The sequence below is a fragment of the Vulpes vulpes genome, chromosome 13 (genome assembly GCF_048418805.1).
Source record: "Vulpes vulpes isolate BD-2025 chromosome 13, VulVul3, whole genome shotgun sequence".
Lineage (NCBI taxonomy): Eukaryota > Metazoa > Chordata > Mammalia > Carnivora > Canidae > Vulpes > Vulpes vulpes.
The window spans coordinates 40654515-40675459 of record NC_132792.1 but is presented as its reverse complement, the minus strand read 5'-3'; the positions used below and the strand labels follow the sequence as shown (position 1 = coordinate 40675459).

The 20945-nt window shown below is 52.6% G+C and overlaps 1 long non-coding RNA gene across 1 annotated transcript; it reads left to right on the top strand.

Annotated features, from left to right (window-relative positions):
* Positions 1–13235: 13235 nt before the first annotated feature.
* Positions 13236–16202, top strand: LOC140595054 (uncharacterized). The gene is made up of 2 exons (XR_011996449.1): positions 13236–13405; positions 14366–16202. It is a non-coding gene; the product is annotated as an uncharacterized lncRNA (long non-coding RNA).
* Positions 16203–20945: the final 4743 nt, after the last annotated feature.

Below are 20945 nucleotides of genomic sequence, written 5' to 3'. Positions count from 1 at the left end.
TGGGAGGCTGGCGTGTTGCCTGGCTGCCTTCCTGGTTCGTAAAGAAAAATGTGTTGCCTGTAAGGCAGCAAAGGATAGTGGTTGACGATACAGAGTCTGGAGCCAGACCTACTGTATTCAAGTCTTACCTCTTACCAGCTGAGTGATTTGGAGCAAGTGACTTCTCTCTGTGACTAAATTCCACCCCCCACCCCCCCATAAAGGGGGGTAATCGTACCAGCCTTAGAGTTTTGGGGAGGAGTGAATGAGTTTGCAAGCATGCAGTGCTTAGAAGAATGCCTGGCACAGGGCTGGTACTCTGCAGGTGTCGCCGCGTGCTAGTAGAAGTAGCAGAAAGAAGTCCTATTAATATTTGATTCTGAAAGAAAGACCCAGATTAGCGTCTCTGGGGCTGAGCGTAGGACAATGTATTGTTAGCAGGGCTAGAAGTAGAGTGGACAAACTGCCCAACACAAAGCAATCTGTGGGCCTAAAAAAAATAACTTTGCATCTATTTCTTTTTAAGATTTTATTTATCAATTCATGAGAGACACAGAGAGGCAGCGACACAGGCAGAGGGAGACGCAGGCTCCGTGCAGGGAGCCCGACGTGGGACTCCATCCCGGGTCTCTAGGATCATGCCCTGGGCTGAAGGTGGCGCTAAACCACTGAGCCACCGGGGCTGCCCCTTTGCATCTATTATTATTGTAAAGAAAAGGACACGGCTGCAGACAGGATAAACATGACCTCTGGAGTAAGGTCTAGAAACAGACCCACAGACCCACAGTCACCTGATCTGTGATTCGCAGTGCACTATGGACAGGGTGGCTTTCAATGGTCAGTCAAATGCCACAGCAGAGAAAAATAGAATCCTTATCCCTTTGTCACACGCAAAAATCAATTTCAGGCCGATGGCAGATGTAAAGGTTAAATGCTAAAGCCTCTGGAAGGTACCACAGGAAAACACATTCATGACTTTGACATAGGCCAAGATTCCTCAAGACCCAAAAAAGACTGGCCTTAAAGGAAAACATCTGCAAGTTGGACTTTACAATTTCCATTCAATTTACTTGTGTAAATACACAATACACTTGTGTGTATTGTGTGTATTTGCATTACTCAGCAAGTGGACAAAGGTCCGAAGCCTGCCTCTCTCGCAAGAGGATTTCTGAATGATCAATGAGCTTGCGTGGGGAGTGTTCCGCGGGGCGGTGGCGCCGGTGCTGCAGATTCCATCCCCGGATGGGCCAAAGGGGGCATCGGCTCTTGTAGATAATAAAAATCATTTCTAAACAGCGCTCCACCGCCGTCACCATGAGACTGCAAAATAAAAATCAATGAGCTCTCCCTCAGCGCGGAACCACCGAAATGGCTAAAATTAAAACGTTCAAAATCCCAGTTGTTGCTAAGGACGTGCAGCAAATGAGCTTCCCTCGTGCGTTCATTATATAAAGCGGAAGGGATGAGTGTCGATCTGTAACTTTCCACTGTGTGTCTTTTGTCCCTTAAACCAGGAAAACGTCTCTTTGTTCTGTTTGAAGCCGGGAGTGACGGCAGGTGGCAGCAGAGGGCACAGGAAAGCCACCCAGGGGTGCTCCCGGGTGCCAGGGCTCCAGGGCCCCGGGGAGTGGGGTGTGGTGCTGGGCTCCCTGGGGGCCCTGCCCTCCCCGCAGGTGTCTGGGCTCCCTCCCGGGGCATCAGGTACTGGTCCCTGCCAGCTCTCAGCTTTAGGGAGCGAAAGGTCCAGACGGAAACAGGCTCAGAGGGAGGCCCACAAACAGCTCTTGCCTAAGGGGGAAAAGAAAAGCTCACTAATGATTATGGGCTCCTCCTCTCCTTTTAATAAAATGCACATTTCTATTAAAATCCTTTTTAGGGTCACCTGGGGGCTCGGCGGGTGAGCATCTGCCTGCGGCCCAGGGCGTGACCCCGGGGTCCCGAGATCGAGTCCTGCGTGGGGCTCCCCACAGGGAGCCTGCTTCTCCCTCTGCCTGCCTCTCTGCTTCTCTCGGTGTCTCTCCTGGAAAAATAAATAAAATCTTAAAAAGATATATCCTTTTTAAAAATCAAACCATTATCCAAAGTATGTAATGCTTCCTTTACAAACCTCCCCAAATGGTTACTCTGTGGGACATTTTTTTTTTCTTAAAGATTTTATTATTTGACAGAGAAAGAGCATGTGGGAGGGAGCTCAGGCAGGGGCAGAGGCGGGGAGAGGGAGAAGCAGGCCCCCCCATCCCCAGCAGGTGCCAGGGCCTGAGCCCCCCCCCCCCCCCCCCCCCCACCGTGGGACATCTTCCTCCCGTGCCTGCCTCTCCGTCATTTCAAGGACTGCTGTGATAGCGCGGGGCCACCTCCACACCCTCCGTCACTCTCCCAAGTACCGTTTGAGCAGGTTTTGAACGTGCAGGTGAGGTTGGGGGCCCCGAGCCCGCGGCCAAGAAAGAGATCCTGGGCCGGCGGGCGGAAGGGGCGGCTGCGGCTGGTGGTTCTCTTGGAGCCCCCGCTGCCAGGGCTGTGAGCGGCACCGGACGGGGGGTGGGGGGGGGGGTGGGTTGAGGACGGGGCAGGTCCCAAGGATCCTCCTGTGCTAAGGAGGACGGACACCGGAGGCCCTGCCCCTGTCCCACCCAGGTGGCCTTTCTAGCAAGGAGCGGTTTTGTTTTTTTAATGTAGAAGTTTTTATTTTATTTTATTTTATTTGTATATTTTTTATTGGAGTTCGACCAAGGGATCCACACGGCGATGGAGCCTCCCGCGGGAACCTCGCTCCTGCCGCCAAGCATCTGTCCTGTGCCCGGTCATCCCCGCCGCCCTCCCCCTGCTCGGCCACCGCCCCCTCCCCGTCAGCCTGTGAGGAATAGAGAAGGTCGGGGAGCTGGGATGGGGCGCCTCTCGGGGTGTCCCCAGCCGGGAAGGGGCCTTAGGAACATAAGGCCTAAAAGGGCCGAGGGCGCTGCAGTGCGGGCAGGCCGGGGGCGGGGAGCAGGCGGCGCGGGGTGCGGCGCCGCGCGTGCAAAGGCCCTGGGGTGGGAGGCGGCGGGAGTGAAGAGGGCCGTGTCCCGGAAGGCGAAGCAAAAGGGTCGGTGCCGCTTGCGTCAGGGCCCCGCTCCACCCGCCCCCCGCCCGCGGCCCCGCGGCCCGGTGGGGGGCCCCTGGCTACGCTCGGCTCCGTGCCACGGCCGCCCCCACTTTCCGCAGGGTCTGTGCCCGTCGGCGGCGGGTGGGCCCGGGCAGGGGATGCAGCGCAGGCCTGGGCCCTTCTGGGGCGGGGGGGGGGGGACGAGCGAGCTGCCAGGGGCCCTCGGGCGCGGAGCCCAGCCTGCAGCTCCTCTGCCGCACCCCTGCCCCGCCAACGCCCCCCCCCCCCCCGCGCCCAGGCTCCCACCGACCGCCCCCCTGCCCTCCCCCCCCCCGCCGACGCCCCCCGCCCTCCCTCCCCCGCCGACGCCCCCCCGCCCTCCCTCCCCCGCTAATGCCCCCTGCCCTCCCTCCCCCGCTGATGCCCCCTGCCCTCCCTCCCCCGCCGACGCCCCCCTGCCCTCCCTCCCCCGCTAATGCCCCCTGCCCTCCCTCCCCCGCTGATGCCCCCCTGCCCTCCCTCCCCCGCTAATGCCCCCTGCCCTCCCTCCCCCGCCGACGCCCCCCTGCCCGCCCCCCTGCCGCCCTCCCCCGCGCCCCCTGCCCCGGCCACCTGCACGGCCGCCCCCCCCTCACTCCGGGTAGCCTCTGCCCCTAGGGGGTCGGGGGGCGGCCAAGGAGGTAATCGGGCCAGACCCTGGGAGACAGGAGTGCCCGTGAGGGTGGCGCGTCTTGCCCCGAATTCCGACTCCGGGTGTGGGCAGGACAACCCAGAGGAGGACTGACCCAACCGCAGGGGTCCAGAGGAAGAGGAATGGTTCCAAGTGGCCGGCAAGCTTAATGCGAAACAGCCTCGGGAGGAGGTTTTTAATGCAATTTCTGACTCCGGTAGTCGCGGGTCCAAAATAACGGAGGAAATGCTCCTGTCGTGTGCGGCTCCCATCTCGGCCTGGCATCGTGTCTAGTTCCCAACACGCCTGCTTTTAGGAGCCTGACACGCTAGATTTTTTTGGAGGGTGGTGATCGGGTGGTCAAGGACCTAGAGATGCTCCAGGAAGCACAGTAGAAGGACCTTGGGAAAAGATAAACCAGAGCCACGACAGCTTTCTTCAAATATTTGTCCCGTAAGAGATGGAGCTAACGTCCATCAGCTGTCAAGTACAAATTAGGACCAATAAACAGAAGCCAAGAAACAGTGGATTTCAGCTTAAGAGAGGGAAGACCTTTATGAGGGTGGCTTTATTTTCAAGCCACCTAAATAATAGTGGCTCCTCGTCACCCAGGCCCACAGGGATACAGGGTGGGTCACCTGCCTGGGGGGATGGACCACACGACCCATCGTCCTTTCCCTGTCTGCCTCTGGTGCGCGCAAAACCTTCCCAGACGAAATCGTGCCGTCAACGGAAGGTGTTTCTGGGCTTCCGGAGGGTGAGCCTCAAGAACTCAAGGCGGCGCGGGGTGCGGCCGGGAGGGGCCCACGCAGGGCGCCGCGCGTGCAAAGGCCCTGGGGTGGGAGGCGGCGGGAGTGAAGAGGGCCGTGTCCCGGAAGGCGAAGCAGTTCGCTTGCAGCGAACTGCCTCGCACGCGGCCCGGACTCAAGCGTCAGAGACAAAGCGGGGCCCACCAGGCTCCTGAGTGATAGAGCTCTCCCCTCTGGGCAAATAATTTACCCCAGGACGCATGTGTCTAAGTCCATAAACTGACAAACCTGTTATTCGGTTCGTCCAGAAGGGCTCCCGGAAACAAGACGCGGCCTAGGAAAGACTCTGAAACAGAGGCAGGACGAGTGAGTGAAACCTCTGTGACTCTTCTTCCTCGTGACATAAACGAGTTCCAACTTTAGACAGACATTCACTGGGCAGATTTGAGCAAGGAGTGGAAAGTATACTGGACTGGAAGCCAAAAGGGTAGGGTTTTCGCCCCGTCTCTGTCGGTCAGGAGACCTTGGCCAAAGCAGGTGTGCTTCCCGGGCGCCCGCCCCACCAGCTGCCGTCCCGGTGATCCCTGAGGCCTCTTATCTCTGAGCCCAAGATGCACAGTTGATAACTTTGTACTTGTGAAATCCTGGATGAAGACACTTAATGTTCACATTGAGTCCACGTGTCCTTGGACAAGTCATTTCACCTAAAGCATAGGCGTATGTATTTTTAAATGATAGAAAATAATCTTGAGAGGACGGGTGGGCCGGTTTGGTAAGAAGTACAGTATTTTACACTCAGACTATCTGGGTGAAAACAATGTTGGTGACCCTGACATGTGAACACGACCTATAATGTAGAGTTCGCCACCACAGAGCTCCAAATTACTACCCTAAAATAAGTCAACTTGCAAAAGAACGTTGCTAGCTCCTTATGGACGATTCGTTCTCCCCTTCTGTCCTACGGAACCCCGGTTTCCCTTGGAATGAAACGTGTTCAACTTCCATTGCATAGGCGGCCCTGTTCCGTGGTGCTCAGCGGGAGCCCAGCAGAGGTCCACTAGTCGGGGCTTCGGAAAAGACTAGAGATTTCCTTGTAAAAACTTACCGGTCACATGCTTTGGGCCCTTCCCCTCTTCCGGCCTGAAATGTGATCGTGACACCTGGACGTGCAAAAGCATCCTCATGAGCTCAGGCAGGCCAGCATGGAAGACTGGGTTTGGGTTTTTTTTTTTTTTTGGTTGTTTTTAAGATTTAATTTTTAAGTAATCTCTACACTCACCGTGAGGCTCCAACTTACAACCCTGCCAAGATCAAGAGTCACACACTCTACCCACTGAGCTAGCAGGTGCCCCAAAAGACTGGATCCTTGGCAACGCTCTTGAGCGGCTCCATCAGCACAGGGCTGCTTCTACGTCTCATTCCTGGAAACCATACACCCCTACTTGTAGACACGCGCCCATTACATGCAGCCTAACACAGTCCTGACTCGTCAAATACTTGTAAGCAACTGCTTCCCAGTAAATCCCCGTTATTTACACCAGACTGCGAATTTTGCCCCATGGCCTCCAGAGCATCCTATGTCCTGAGAGGTGGTGGCCTATGTAACCACCGCAGCTCACTGGCACAGTAGAGGACCCTCTTCTGGTATCTTCCTCTCTGCTTCTTTCTCAAAAACGTGTGGCTTAGTGTCGGAATCATCATCAACGCCCCCAACAACGGCAAGACCAACAGGCGGTGAGCATCAGCCCCACTCCTTAAGCAACTTGGGATTGACGGACTGACTTCCAGCAGCGCTGCTTGATGTAGACACATTTTCCCAGGCGACGGGCACGAGGGAGGGCACGTGATGACATATAACACTGGGTGTTACTCTATATGTTGGCAAATTGAGTCCAAAATTTTAAAAGTTTATTAATAAAAAAAATTTAAAAATAAAATCTTTCAATATTGTTGAACATGAAAAAAAAAAAGAGAAAACAGAGCATTAATTCAAAGTTTCTTGGATAACCCTTTAAGGGTCACACTTACCCCGTAAGATGACATTTAAGTGCTAAGAAGGCAAAAAAGATACTGCAAATTGTTTAATGAATCGCCTTATAGCTCACATAGTTCATGTTAATTTTATTGCTCTGGTTTGTGCGACTGTTTACGTCGTAGTGTATCGGCTGGAGCCTCTTGGGAAATCCTGAGTTATTCCATTTGTGCCTGTTTTATGGAACTCGAGAGCAATTTTATCGTCTTGAGTGATCACATGGGGGTACACGCGCTCTGCTCTGACGACACGTGGCCGCTTGTATTTGTGGCCTGTGCGAGGCTGAGTCCTTGGTCTGGGGGCTCTTCGGTTTGGTTTGGTTTTTTTTTTTTTTTTTTATTTTTGAGATATTTATTTACTTGAGAGAGAGAGAAGGAGTCAGGAGGGGCAGAGGGAGCCGCAGACGCCCTGCGATCAGGGGCCGGGCCCGGGGCTCCCGCAGGCCCCCACCAGCCCCCCGCCTGGGTGCCCCGCAGGGGCTGCTGCCTGAGGCTCATTTTCCCAGGGGGATCACGGGGCCTGTCGGGGGGCCGGCGGCCGGTGGCCCACTTCCAGGCACGCCTGCGCTCCGTTTAAGAACAGGTGACGGGGGATCCCTGGGTGGCGCAGTGGTTTGGCGCTTGCCTTTGGCCCAGGGCGCGATCCTGGAGACCCGGAATCGAATCCCACGTCAGGCTCCCGGTGCATGGAGCCTGCTTCTCCCTCTGCCTATGTCTCTGCCTCTCTCTCTCTCTCTCTCTGTGACTATCATAAGTAAATAGAAATTAAAAAAAAAAAAAAAAAAGAACAGGTGACGGGCTTACTTTACTTTCCCCTACAAGGATCCGGCTGCCTCATCCCTGCTGGAAGCTCCCGCTCAAGCCCGCCTGCAGGACCCAGAGCTCCCTTGGTGGCTCTCCGGCTGCTACTCCCCCGTCGTCCTGGGTCCCCAGGCCTCGGGCCTGCTGCGGGGCTGTGGCTTCTGCTCCCTGGGCCCTCGCTGTCCCTCCCGGCCTGCGGGCCATGTCCCGGCGGGGAGTCCTCGCTGTCCCCTCGCTGTCCCCTCGCTGTCCCTCCTGGGAGCCCTCACTGTCCCCTTGCTGTCTCTCCCCCCTGGGGCCACATTCCTCCCAGGAGCCTTCGCTGTCCCTCCCACCTTCGGGCCACGTCCCTCCCGGGGCCCTTGCTGTCCCTCCTGGCCTGCGGGCCACATCCCTGTGGGGAGCCCTTGCTGTCCCCTTGCTGTCCCTCCCAGGGCCGTCACTGTCCCCTTGCTGTCCCTCCCAGAGCCTTCGCTGTCCCCTTGCTTTCCCTCCTGGGAGCCCTCGCTGTCCCTCCCCCCTTGGTCCACGTCCCTCCTGGCAGCCCTCACTGTCCCTCCCGGCCTGTGGGCCACGTCTCTCCTGGGAACCCTCACTGTCTCCTCGCTGTCCCTCCCCCCTCGGGCCACATCCCTCCTGGGAGCCCTCGCTGTCCTCTTGCTGTCCCTCCTGGGAGCCCTCACTGTCCTTCTGGCCTGTGGGCCATGTCCCTCCCTGGGGCCTTTGCTGTTCCCTTGCTCTCCCTCCCGGGAGCCCTCGCTGTCCCTCCCACCCTTGGGCCACATCCCTCCCAGGAACCCTCGCTGTCCCCTCGCTGTCCCTCCCGGGGCCCTCGCTGTCCCTCCCTCTGCGACCACACAGGGGCTGCTGGCTGCTTGGCTCCTCCAAGCCTCTCCGGGCTTCCACAAGAAGCACAGTCACACTGAACATTCCGTGATTTTATTATTACTATTTTTTTACTGCGAAGCTTCCGAGGGCGCCGGTCATGCTCAGCACCCGCCCCCGCGGTCACGGGCGCCGTCTCTCTCCCTTTCTCCTCTGTCCTTGTCCGCGGTCCACCCGGGAGCTGCTGCCCAGGCACGCGGGGTGTGTCCCCAAGCCAGGCTCTCCCCGACCACTTCTTACCCCCGCTGTGAACCGAGTACCTTCCCGCCACCGTGTTGCCCTCACAGTCAGCACACCCCAAGAGCATTTGCTCGCATGTTCTCATGAATAGCTGGGACAAGCTCTGGCTCACGGGACCGTTCCATGGCCTCACACGACAGTTCGGGCCTGCCTTCAACTTGCAGTCCTGGAAGTTAACAGTAAATCAGGATAAAAACAGATCCTTGAAACCCAAGCCCCACCTGGAACGTTGACTTCTGTTACAGTCACATGTTAAGTGTTCCTAGTTTTACACTCTCCAAATGGGGGAGCATCCGTGTCAGATACACGCATCTGATCCCAAAACTCAGTAGTTTAAATGAAAAAAAAAAAAAAAAAAACCAACGACAAGAGAAGACGGCCCGAGTGGGTGGTTCAGGTGCTTCTTTGGGCCCCTTATGGGCAGGGATCTCAGGAAGGATGCAGGAGGGATGAGGCCTTGGAGGCCGAAGGCTTGGCCAGGCAAAGCAGCCTTCGTGTGTGCAAGATGTGAGTTGAGCTCAGCTGACTAAGCAAGACGTTGAACAGAAACCAGATGCTGAAAATGTTCCAACAATTGGAGAAGTGACTTCTACTACAATGGGGGTTGTTACTGACTTTTAAAGAAAAGAACTGAGCCAGCAGGCTACGTTTTACTAATATTACAAAAATGTGTTCTCCGTTAAGAATTACACCTTCAGGGGGCACCTGGATGGCTCAGTGGGTTGTGTCCACATCTTTTTTTTTTTTTTTTAAGGTTTTATTTATTTTTCCATGAGAGACACACAGAGAGAGGCAGAGACACAGGCCAAGGGAGAAACAGGCCCCATGCAGGGAGCCAGATGTGGGACTCGATCCCGGGACCCCGGGGTCATGCCCGGGCCAAAGGCTCAACCACTGAACCACCGGGTGTCCCAAGTGTCCACGTCTTGATTTCAGCTCAGGTCATGATCTCAGGGTTCTGGGATGGAGCCCCATGTGGGGCTTGGCACTCAGCATGGAATCTGCTTGGGATTCTCTCCCCTTTCCTCCTCCTGCTCTGTTCCTTCCCGCTGCATGAGTGTGTGCTCTTGCTCATGCTCTCTCAAATAAACAAAATCTTAAAAAAAAAAAAAAAGAATTTCACATTCAAGTGAAAGCCATTCGCGAATGTTCCAGCCTTCTGAGGATACCTTGTTCCTACACTGTTCAGATGGAACGATGAGCTTCCAACCCTCAACCCCTGCATTAGGAGAAGTCCTGTCTCTTTCCAGTATTTCTGCAGATTCCCGGTGGGGGGTGCCTGCATGTGTGCGTGCACACGAGCATGCGTGTGGGTGTGCTTGCATGTCACCACAGAGGATCAGAGTGTGTGGCAGGTGGGGTGGCTCATGCCTTCACGTCCCCTTGCACTATGACAGATTCAGCTGAATTCCAGTTTCGCATCTTGCCTGCTAGAGCTCCAGCTCTTGCTCTTGCCTTCATGCCCCATAAGGACCCCGTCACTCCCCCAAAGAACTTATTAGCACCCCATAATTATGTGTCAATGGGATGGGGGTCGCACGGACGGTAGAGGAAACGGCTAAAGCCACTTCTACCGATGTAGCCACCCCTCATTTAACCCCGGCAGACCCACCATCTGTCTATCTTACCTACGGGACATTCCGACCTCTGTCAAAGTACCTCCTTCTGGAACATGCCTTGCAGAAATCGCCTTTTAAGAACCCAAACCCCCCTCAGGTAATTCTCCGACAAAAGACCAGCCTGGTCTGTTCCTCCTTCCTGAGTGCATAAGCAGCCTCAGACATTTCTCTTTAAAACAGCCGTGGTTCCTTTTCAGCAAAAACATGCAGAATAAAGATTATTAGTATTCATAGAATGTGCAGTCTTCATTATGTTTTTAAGAAGTTGTCAAGTGTTACCGTGAGGAAAAAGAAATTCCCGAATCCTAGACTTCACTGGGCCCGAGCAAGAGTAGCTCACCTCCCTCATTGGGAATCACAAAACCGAGGCTGTGAGAAGCTCTCGGTAGGCCTCAAGTCACTGCGGGGCCCTTCAGTGAAGAGCTGGGATTAAAGCCTCCTCAGGACAGTCACGGCTGCTCTGATAATAGTTTAACAGACACAGGATATAATTTGCTCACCTTGCTTGCTGAGTGCAATGAGTGAGGCTCAGGATTCGAATAAACATGACTTATGGGTTGAAATTATATGCAAATGACATGATTAGACATGAAGAATATGCACATATCTATTAGCAATACAGGGGAATCTTATCTGCCAGTAGGGAAATTTCTGATGAATTATCAAAAGATAAACAGAGCTTTCTTTACTGCTATGCAGATTACAATTTAAATTGCTACAGAAAAATAGCAGTAAAATTTCATGGGCCCTTGAGTCCCATCTAGGCCTCAGATGAATCTGGGTTTTTTTCCCACTGAACAGCTGCTTATATCTCTTTCACATTATAGGATGCATGGTGACCTCTGACCCTTAGGGTGCTGCTCTTTGTCTCTAATGCACACTTCTTACACACTTAAACCCTTTTCTTCTGATCATAAAAATGATATTTATTCCTTGTAGAAATTTTTGGACAATATAAAAGAAAACGAAGAAAATAAAATAAATGCTGCCTGTAATTCCATCGCTGGAAATAACCAAAGATTCTCTCTTGGTGTTCACTTGTTACCCCAGACATTTTTCTTTGTATCTTAGATAATATACCATACTTACACTTTTTTTTCCATATTGGGACATGCGTTGCTTTGTTTTGTAGCCTGATTTAAAAAAAAAAAAAACCTACACAGAATAAGGATATTCCCATGTGATTAAATATTCTTCAGAAATTGATTTTAAGCTTGAGTTCTAAGCCATGTCAGGGAGTTACTCGTTGTTTCCTGGGTACCTACCATGCATATAGGAAGTATACATGTTAATAAAATTCTGTTTTTCTCTTGTTAATCTTTTTATCATAGAGGACTCAGCTAAGAACTTGGAAGGGAGAGGGAAAATTATTTTTCCTCCCCTGCAGTAATCTTCTATAGACACTTTTCAACCCCTCTCCTATCGTTAGACCTTTTGGTGATTATCTGTCATAAACCCTCAGCTATGTCCTCGCCATTTAGAAGGGCAACAAGCAGAGTTTATGAGCAGAAGGAAAGGTCTACCTGGTGCACAAACATGTGGATACCAGAAGGTGACAAAGGAGAGTGCTGTCCTCATTCATCCTCCATTGTCACCTTGTGTTTCAGACCCCACCCTGCACCCACTCCTGCAGCTCCCTAGGGCCTCCTCTCACCTCCTCCCTTCTAGATTTTCCCTCTCCTCTGCTCCTTGGCCCCATCCAGCTACTTCTTCCTCAGATCTCTGGCTCTGACTTTGTGATCCTCAGTTCCCCCTTGTTTGTCCCATAATGAACCCGGTGAGGGGATAAAGGAAGGTGGCTGCACCTGCTCTAATCCTGGAGTGATTCAGCTGCAAGGCTTGAGCCCCAGAAAGAAGTGAAAGAAGTGATTAGATGTTTCTTCCCTATTGAATGCCCTGTCCACAGTTCGTACAGAGCTGTAGCCTTAAAGCACTGTGCCACCTGTTTGGGAAATGACACTCCTAAAATCCACAAACATTTCATTAGTTTCTTTTCTTTTTGGATCTAAATGCTGAGAACCACTGCTTAGCTAAAACTTTGCATCTATCCTTATTTCTTTAGGAGAAGCTTCTGGAAGAATAATTCCTGGTTCAAATGCATTTTTAAAATATGCATTTTTAAGTCTGGTGATAAATGTCAAATTGCCCTTTTGGTATAAAGGTTATACAAAATTACATTTCTAGCAGTGCTGTCCAGTTATGCCCCCAGAACTGGGATAATTAATTCTCTTTGGTAGGCAATTTGTGGTATCTCACTGTTGCCTTAATTTGCATTTCCCTAAGGTATAGGTTTCAAATTTTTAATAATTTCAAAGTGTGTTTTTCTTTTCGATATAACAATAGATTTTTAGGATTTTTTTTTTTGTCTATTAATTCTGAGATCATTTGAGACCAGGAGATACCAGGGTTTTTAATTGTATTTCAGAACTACGCACTACATATGGTTAGAAGTGAAAAGAACAGCGATCACCTAAACAATCTTGTTGTTTTATAGATAAATCAAAGCTAAGGCCCTGTGGTTAAAGAAAGATGTATTCAATGAAAGCCATGATAGTGGAGTCAAACACAAAATGAGATTATTTTTCAGCAGCAAAACCTGAAAAGCAGCAGTGTATTTAAATATAAGCAATATTTTGTGGTATGGACTTTGCATAAGGTTGTTCAAGAAGGTACCACCAAAAAAAGAAAAACTACACAAAGACTTCTTTCAAGAAATTTATGTATTTATAATCGTAAGGGATTAACATCAACAAAGTATGTAGCAAAAACAGTTAACCTTGAAAATGAATACAATGAAGCTAAATAGATTGTTGATGACATAGTCAAATTTGCTGTCAGCAAGCAATGGCAAAAAAATTGGAAAAAGGCACTTTGTAGGTGAAATACTTTTATATTTTGGTGTGAGAAAAAACACTATTATCGTCGTTATGTGTACTTTTCATTGATTTGAAACTGGCTGTATAAGAGGCATTTCAGAAGATTGAGTGCACTATCAGGTGCCTCTAAGTGGTCTTAAGGACTTAGACACCAGGAGCCCCCAAGATTCACAGCCACTTGTTTGGAGAACAAAACAGTCAATTTGCTCAACAAGCAATTATTAGTTTTTAAATCCTTTTAAAAAATTTAAACTCAATTAATTAACATATAATTTTTAATTATTCGTGTCACATCAGTGATTCATCAGTCTAATCCCCCATGCTCACGGCATCACGTGCAATCAACAGGCAATTATTAAGGATCTATTCTCAACCAGATGCTACCGAGGATCTACTGAGATGGCAGACAAGACGCCTCTGTCTTGGAAGAGAGTTCAGTCTGATGGACGAGAAAGACAACACAGAACAGGGTGGTAAGCTCTGTGACCATCCTATCTGAACTGTCGCCGCTCAGCCCCTGGGGCTTGTGAGCTTCAGAAAAGCTAGAAACAGGAGACAGACTGCAGTCAGATGCCAGAGAGAGACAGACAAGTTGCCAAAGCCCGGCCCTTGAGTGGAGCGCAGCGCTGGCACGGAGCTGAGGTCAGATGCCTTCAGCAGGGCTGCTAAGTTAGAGCAAGGGCAGGCCTGGAGGACAAATGTGACATCAGGTAGGGCAGGGCTTATGGGAGTGGCAGAGCAAGGGAATGAGAGATCCAGGGCAAGGGGCCGGGAGAGCTTGGGGAAGAGCATCCTGTAGTGGGAATGTTCTCCAAGACCTGCTCACCCCTCGCAGGAGACGCACCTTCCACTGCTGGCCTTAAGGGCTGCACTACCCAACCCAGGATGGAGATAGAGAGGGGTGCACAGAGTGGGGGTGGAATCGCCCACTGGGACTTCACGGTCTCATAGAGGGGGGAACAGAGAGCGCGGGCCGCCTGAAGGGTGCAGCATGCCGCAGGATGAGGCTGGTGAATCAGCGCCCACATCACGCGTGCCCGGAGTCCTCGGGTCCAAACAGCAGCCTCTACTGTTAGCCTCAGTGGGCACACTGGGAAACTGAGGCTTAGAGAGATTATATGACTTATCCATGGGTTTAGACTAGAATGTGGGTTCTAACTCCAGAGCTGGGCTGTTAACTATTACTCTTAACCACTAAAGTTCCCTGGGGTGCAGTTTCAGTCAGCCTTTCCTTTTCTTTTTTAAGATTTTATTTATTTATTCATGAGAGACACAGAGAGAAGCAGAGACACAGGCTGAGGGAGAAGCAGGCTCCCTGCGGGGAGCCCGATCCCAGGGCCCCGGGATCATGACCTGGGCCGAAGGCAGATGCTTAGCCACTGAGCCACCCGGGGCGCCCCTTTGCTGAGCCTTTTCTGGTCTTTCTCTTGTAGCCAGTGGTGAGGAGCCGGAGGGGTTAAAACCGAGGACTGACACGTGTTTGGCAGTGTGACCCAACGTCATCAGCATAAACTCCAGAGTCCTCGGGTTCGAACAACAGCCTTTGACTTTTGGCGGATCCTTGGTCAAGACTCCTGGGGCCTTGCGTTCCCGGGCTAAAGGGAGAATAGGCGTGTTGTCTTGCTGGAATGCTGTGATACTTAAATGAAAATGTACAGGAGAGCAGCTTGCTAACTGCCAAGCTAAAAATAAGTATTAACTTTTCATGATTCCTACTGCACTTCAGAAGAAGCAGGCAGCCAGGGACAGGTGTACTGGAGCGCCCCCGGGGACGACTGCAAGGGTCCGGATGAAGGAGGGTGACTGGGGCATAGAGCCCCGGGGCTAGAGCAGCGGCTATGGGGATGGAGAGGGGGGGCGCATTTAATGGAGAATTAGGACACTTTACAGACTGGCCTCAGTGACTGATTGGAGTTGGGGACGGAAGGGAAAGGGGGTCAGGATGATTCAGAGCTCCCTGTGAATCAGCAGGTGGATGGTGATGTCATCGATGCAGGAGGGAAGGTGGGCAGGAGACTGTGGTCTATTTCGGGAGCACCGTGAAGAGGTGGCTGTGAGGCATCCAGCGAGTGGAGGTGGGGAAGTACGGGTGGGGCTCGGGGTGGGGGGCGGCAAAGAGGCGTGCTGTGGACTCAGAAGTGTGGCACTGATACCGGTGGCGTAGGTGCGACGTCCGGGGGGACGTACAAAGTGATGGCTCGGAACCCTGTAATCGAGGGAAACTTCCCAACTCACACCCCAAGAGAAATGCTTCTGCAGAAGGCTGATTGGAAAAGTGGATGCAAATACTCCGGGCACCCCCCTGGAGCGGGGTGCCCAGAGCCCGCTTCCTGAGACAGGTCTGCAGGGGCCTCAGGGAACCCAGCTCCAGAACCGCCCACCTGTGGCCAGAAGAGGAGGAGGAGGCTGGATGGCCCTGCCGAGCTGGAAGGAGAACCGCTGATGCAAAACCAGATTGGAATGTCCCTTTTGGACTTTTAAAAGAGCCACGTTGAAACTCTAATTCTTTGTGGGGGGCCTCAGCCAGTGGGCTGCAGCCCCGCCGTTTCTCTGGCCCGCTCCCACCGCGCAAGGCCCAGGCCGGCCCGCCCAGGAAGGCGGCAGGCTGAGCGCCTGGGCCCATCTCTATTATGGGGCCGTGCACCCTGGCTCTCCTCATCCGAGGGTGGCTGTGGTGTCCACGGCGGCTGGGCCTCCGGCCCTGAGGGCATCACACGTGTCACAGTTACCGTGAGGATCCCCTGTGCGCTCCCAACTCGGTACCTGGGATCCTTTACGCAAATAGTGGCTTCATAAAACTTATCCCGGCGTGGAAGCTTCCTGGAGAAGTTGGTCCGTTGTACTGTTCCCCGTAATTAAATTCACTGGGTCTCATTGTTTCGACACGGTTAAGGCCTTCACCCCAAGTCCAATAAAAGCAGCGTGGTCTGGTGATTAACTCAGAAGGAGCGATTCCCGTGATGGAGGGAGACACTAAGAGGAAGGAAAGGAGGTGAAAGAAGGCACAGGACGGAAGAAAGGAGGATGAGGGGTGTGTTTAGTGGCTACCACGACAACCAGCAACAACACACAATGAAAACGCTCTCTGAAGTCTCAGTATTCAGGGCACCGGGGGACTCAGCGGTTGAGCATCTGCCCTCGGCTCACGGTGTGACCCCAGCGTCCCGGGATCGAGTACCGCATCGGGCTCCCTGCTTCTCCCTCCGACTGTGTTTCTGCCTCTCTCTCTGTGTCCCCCATGAATAAATAAATAAAATCTTTTTAAAAGTATAGTTTTCAATATGATGAAATTTTATTTCTTACTTATTCAAAGTTCAACGTGGTGGGTGTTTGCAATGGGCACGTGGCCTCAGCATCCTTGCCTGGATCCTTTGCCATCTGGGGACCGGAGTCAGTGGAGACCCGGTGGGCCAGGCCTGCAGGTGAGCGCACCGCTGCCGTGCACAGTGTGGACACGTGCCCCGACCAGAGCCGGCCCCCAGCCCTGAGCATCCACACGAGGTTCCGGGAGATGCAGTGGAGCCATGTGCCCCGCCAGTGTCTGGTACGGATGATGCAGCAAGGGCCGAGGCTCAGGTGATGTGAAAATTATAAGTAAATTCCTTGCATAAAATAGTCCAGTTTGTTTCTTCTTCTGAGAGTCTTACTCCAAAAGACTAAGACAGGTGACTACTGGAGCCCCTCAACCTGCCAGAAATATCAGCTAATCCCTAAGCAGAGGGACCCCTGGGGTGTCTGCCTTCAGCTCAGGGTGCGATCCGGAGTCCCGGGATCGAGTCCCGCATCGGGCTCCCCGCATGGAGTCCGCTTCTCCCTCTGCCTGTGTCTCTGCCTCTCCCTCTGGGTCTCTCTAAATAAATGACATCTCTAAAAAAAAAAAAAAAAAAAAAAATTCCCCAAGCAAAAGTTAATTACCACATTTTCAAAGGCACCAGAGAACATGTTCAGCACTTTTGCAGGGAAGGCTCAAGTCTGCAAACATCATTTGCAAAACACTGTATTTCGAATAATGAGGCAAAACGTATTTGTATTTGATGCAGCTCCGCGTTATTATATAAACCTTTCCTTTACAAACTTCTCCTAAAAACTTCTTCACATTCTCCCCCGAAAAAAAGAATCTTCAAAAAGCTAGACATATACCCACTGAGTCATAGAATAATTGGAATTCTGACAGGAAGATATCTGTAAAGCAGTTCTTTAAAAAGGAACGCCATCCTGCTTTATTTAAACTCCAAAGTAGGTAAGTGCTTTATGGGTCGAGATTTTCCTCATGCGGGGTGTTATGCAATACCCAGCTCAGCTCCTTTGTTCCTCCTGCACACCACGCACATGCCATCTGGTGACATCCTGAGGTCTGCGAGGCTAGTGGATTAGGTGCTCCGAAAAGAAAAGGTTATGCTACATCATGTATAGAAAAAAAATTTTTAAAAAAGCTTTGATGATTCATAAAATTAAAGCCTTTCAGTTCCTGGCAGGGGCGATCTCCTAGTCAATGTGTTGAAAGGGACGTGGCTGCATTGTGACTTGGCCCCCGACAGAAGCAAAGCTCCCAGCTGGCTTTTCTGCAGGAAAGAGGCGAGCATTAGGCCAACCCCGGCGAGGCGACTTTGAACGGCCGCGCAGCAGACAAAGAGCATCTCAGCCTCCGAGAAAGACCCGGAGGGAGTGCCCGTGAGGCCGCGGGTTAGGGAAGGTGTCAGGGTAGTTCCAGCAAACATTTTCTCGTTCTGGAACATTCTAGAGCAAACACACATCAGGCCCATGTCCCCCCCCCCCCGCCCCCCCAGATGTGTCCTGGGCCTCTGGGCCGCGCCGCCTGATACCTTCGGCCTCCGAAGGTACGAATTCGTATTGTGAAAGGTGGTCTCAGCAGACGGGATTGGCCGGCGTCCAGCAGGGTCCCCATCCCCGTCCCATCTTCCCTCCCCGCTGCAGCCGCTGTCAGAGGCTTTGCGGCCTGCAGAGCGCTCTGGCCAGACGGGCATTTGGCGGTGCAACCCGGGGACCTCAGAATTCGTAAAGAGCTTGAAACCCAGGAAGGGAAGCCCTGGTGAGCTTTCCCTCGGGTCCATCAGAGAAAGTTCTGTGTTCTGCTTTCCCTCCCTGTTCTTCCGATGGCAGATTTGCACCCGACGAGTGCCTTGGTGTCGCACCCGGGCCAGGCCTCGGGGTCACGGGTGCAGAGGCCGCCTGCTGGGCTCCAGGCGGACACGGGTGGAGGCAATGAAAGCAATACTTAATTCCTCCAGAATTTATCATTTGACCCAGGTAGGGAAACGGCCCCTTCATCCTTTTTCAGACCCTCTGGCAGAGGACAAAGGCTCGACCTAACGCTGGCTCCCGCTGGCTCCTCTGGGTCACTTCCTGTTCCTTCCCAGCAGAGAACGGGTCCTAGGCTGGGAACCTCCAGCAGGCGATTTTGTCTAAAGTGAAGTCTAATTATCTAATTTTATCTCAGCTAAAGCAAAGTCATGTTTTCCTCTCACTGTGGTTTAGTTTTAGTTCTTGTCCTCGGATAGCAAGTGAAACAGCTTCCAGTTATCAACTAATGAACATTTTCCTTTTCTTTTTTTCAAAAATTTTATTTATTTAAATTCGATTTTCCAGCACAGAGCATAACACCCAGTGTTCACCTGTCACGCGCCCTCCTTCATGCCCGTCACCCAGTTACCCCATCCCTCCCCACTCACCACCCGAAAATTTTCTTTTAAAATAAATAATTAAAATTCTATGGGGCACCTGGCTGGCTGGGGGGTTGAGCGTCTGCCTCGGGCCCAGGTCGTGATCCTGGCGTCCTAAGATCGAGTCCCGCATCAGGCTCCCTGTATGGAGCCTGCTTCTCCCTCGGCCTGTGTCTCTGCCTCTTTCTCTGTGTCTCTCTCATGAATAAATAAATAACATCTTAAAAAATAAAAAAGAAATGCTAAAAAGTGGGTCACTTTAAAGGGCAATATTGAATGATGTGGCAAATCATTTGTGAATGAGTCAAAATGGAAAAACACAGGGGCACCTGGGTGACTCAGTCAGTTAAGTGTCCACCTTTGGCTCAGGTTATGATCCAGGGTCTTGGGATCCAGTCCTGCCTCGGGATTCCTGCTCAGCGGGGAGCCTGCTTCTGTCTCTGAAATAAATAAATAAATCTTAAAAAAAAAAAAAAAAAGATTGAAAACCACTGGTCTGAGAGCCAGACTCCTGAGTTTCAACGCTCTGCAGCTAAACAGCTGTATGACACTAGCTGTATGCCGCTAACCAGCTGTATGACTAGCTGTAAGGCACGTGAGCCCTCCAGGGCTCAAGTTCCTCCTGTGTAACAGGCCGTGATCCCTCAGTGCTTCTCAGCGTTGGCTACACGACAGCAGCACCTGAGGACAATGTAGGGCTCCCGGCGCAGCCACCGCCCAGACCCAGGGTGTCGCGATCCCCGGGAGGGGGGCCCAGGCCTCAGTATTTTGCAAAGCTCCCAGATAATTCCAATACACTTCTTGAGTTGAAAACTGCCGCAGTAAAGGGACCTCTGCCAAGTTTCTGACTCTAAGGTAAAAATGATAGGTTACGTAAAAGATGGTGTTAAAATAATCCAGAAACGGATGGGCATTGTGGGTAATCAGCTGAATGAACCAAGTTGTCCCCGGCGTTCAGGCATTCTGATATTCAGCTATGCTCTGCGTTCACACCGCGATGTGACACGGGACCTACACTGGGGATCTACGGGTGAACAAGGCACACGTGCTCTCTCCCTCATAGAGCTGACAATTTAGGGCCCCTGGGTGGCTCGGGCTCGGGTCATTAACCCCTGGGGCGGGGATTGAGGCCTTGCTGAGCAGGGAGCCTGCTCCTCCTCCCTCTGCCATTTCCGCTGCGTGTGCCCTCTTGCTCTATCTCCCTGTCAGATAAATAAGTAAAATCTTAAAAAAAAAAAAAAAAAAAAAAAAAGAAAGAAAAGAAAAAAGAACTGATAGTTTCGTGGAAGAGGAGCTAAATACGCACAGCATTTCTGTGTTAAACGCTGTTGAAGAGAAGCAGGAGCTGGTTGGAGGGTGCCGTCGGTGGATCCTAATTATTCCAAGTCTATCAACGAAGACGAAACATCCGGGCGGGGCCTGGTGTCCCGCTTTACCTGGTTCACCTGGACCGCCCGCTGCGACAGGTGGCCCGTCCCCAGCGGAGAGGCTGTGGCTGGTTTTGCACGCGGCCACTCTGCAGCTGCCACCGGAGGAGCCAGCCACAAAGGCGAGGACATGGTGTCCTGCCCCGTCCTTCCTACCCCGATGGTGCTCCGAGTTGTTGGCGGAAACCTTAGACACTCTGTTAGAATCCGCTGGAACTCAGGGTAGCAACAGGTGGAGCCCAGATCCAGGACTCACCCAGACCCTGTGGGCCCTTTCCTCCCCAAACCAAAGTGCTGGGCCCCTGGGGGCTCAGTGTGGAGCTGCTGCCCTGGGCCCAGGGTGTGACCCCGGGTCCTGGGATGGAGCCCCGAGTCGGTCCCGCATGGAGCCTGCCTCTCCCTCTGCCTGGGTCTCTGCCCCTCTCTGTGTCTCAGGAATAAATACATAAAATCTTTAAAAAGAAAACGATTAGAAAAAGCTAAGAAGGATAAGACCCTGTGACCATTGCTAGGTCACCTTAATTCCATTCCAGTTTCTAGGGATAATGGGCCACAGGGAGAGCATTGGGGAGCCACGCTGACCCCCTAAGGAGCACGGGTCAGGGCCCCACAGGATGACCGCACCAGCAAGGCCAGGGACACCCCCAGTCCCGTTCTCCCCATCCCCCTCCCTCTCCCCTCACCCCTCCCTAGTCCTCCTCCCTCCTCCCCATCCCCCTCCCTCTTCCCATACCCCTCCCTACTCTCCCTCCCTCTCCCCTCCCCCTCCCTCCTCCCCATCACCCTCCCTCTCCCCTCCCCTCCCTCCTCCCCATCCTCCTCCCTCCTCCCCCTCCCCCTCCCTCTCCACTCCCTCCTCCCCATCCCCCTCCTACCCCCTGCTTCCCCTCCTCCTCCTCCTCCTC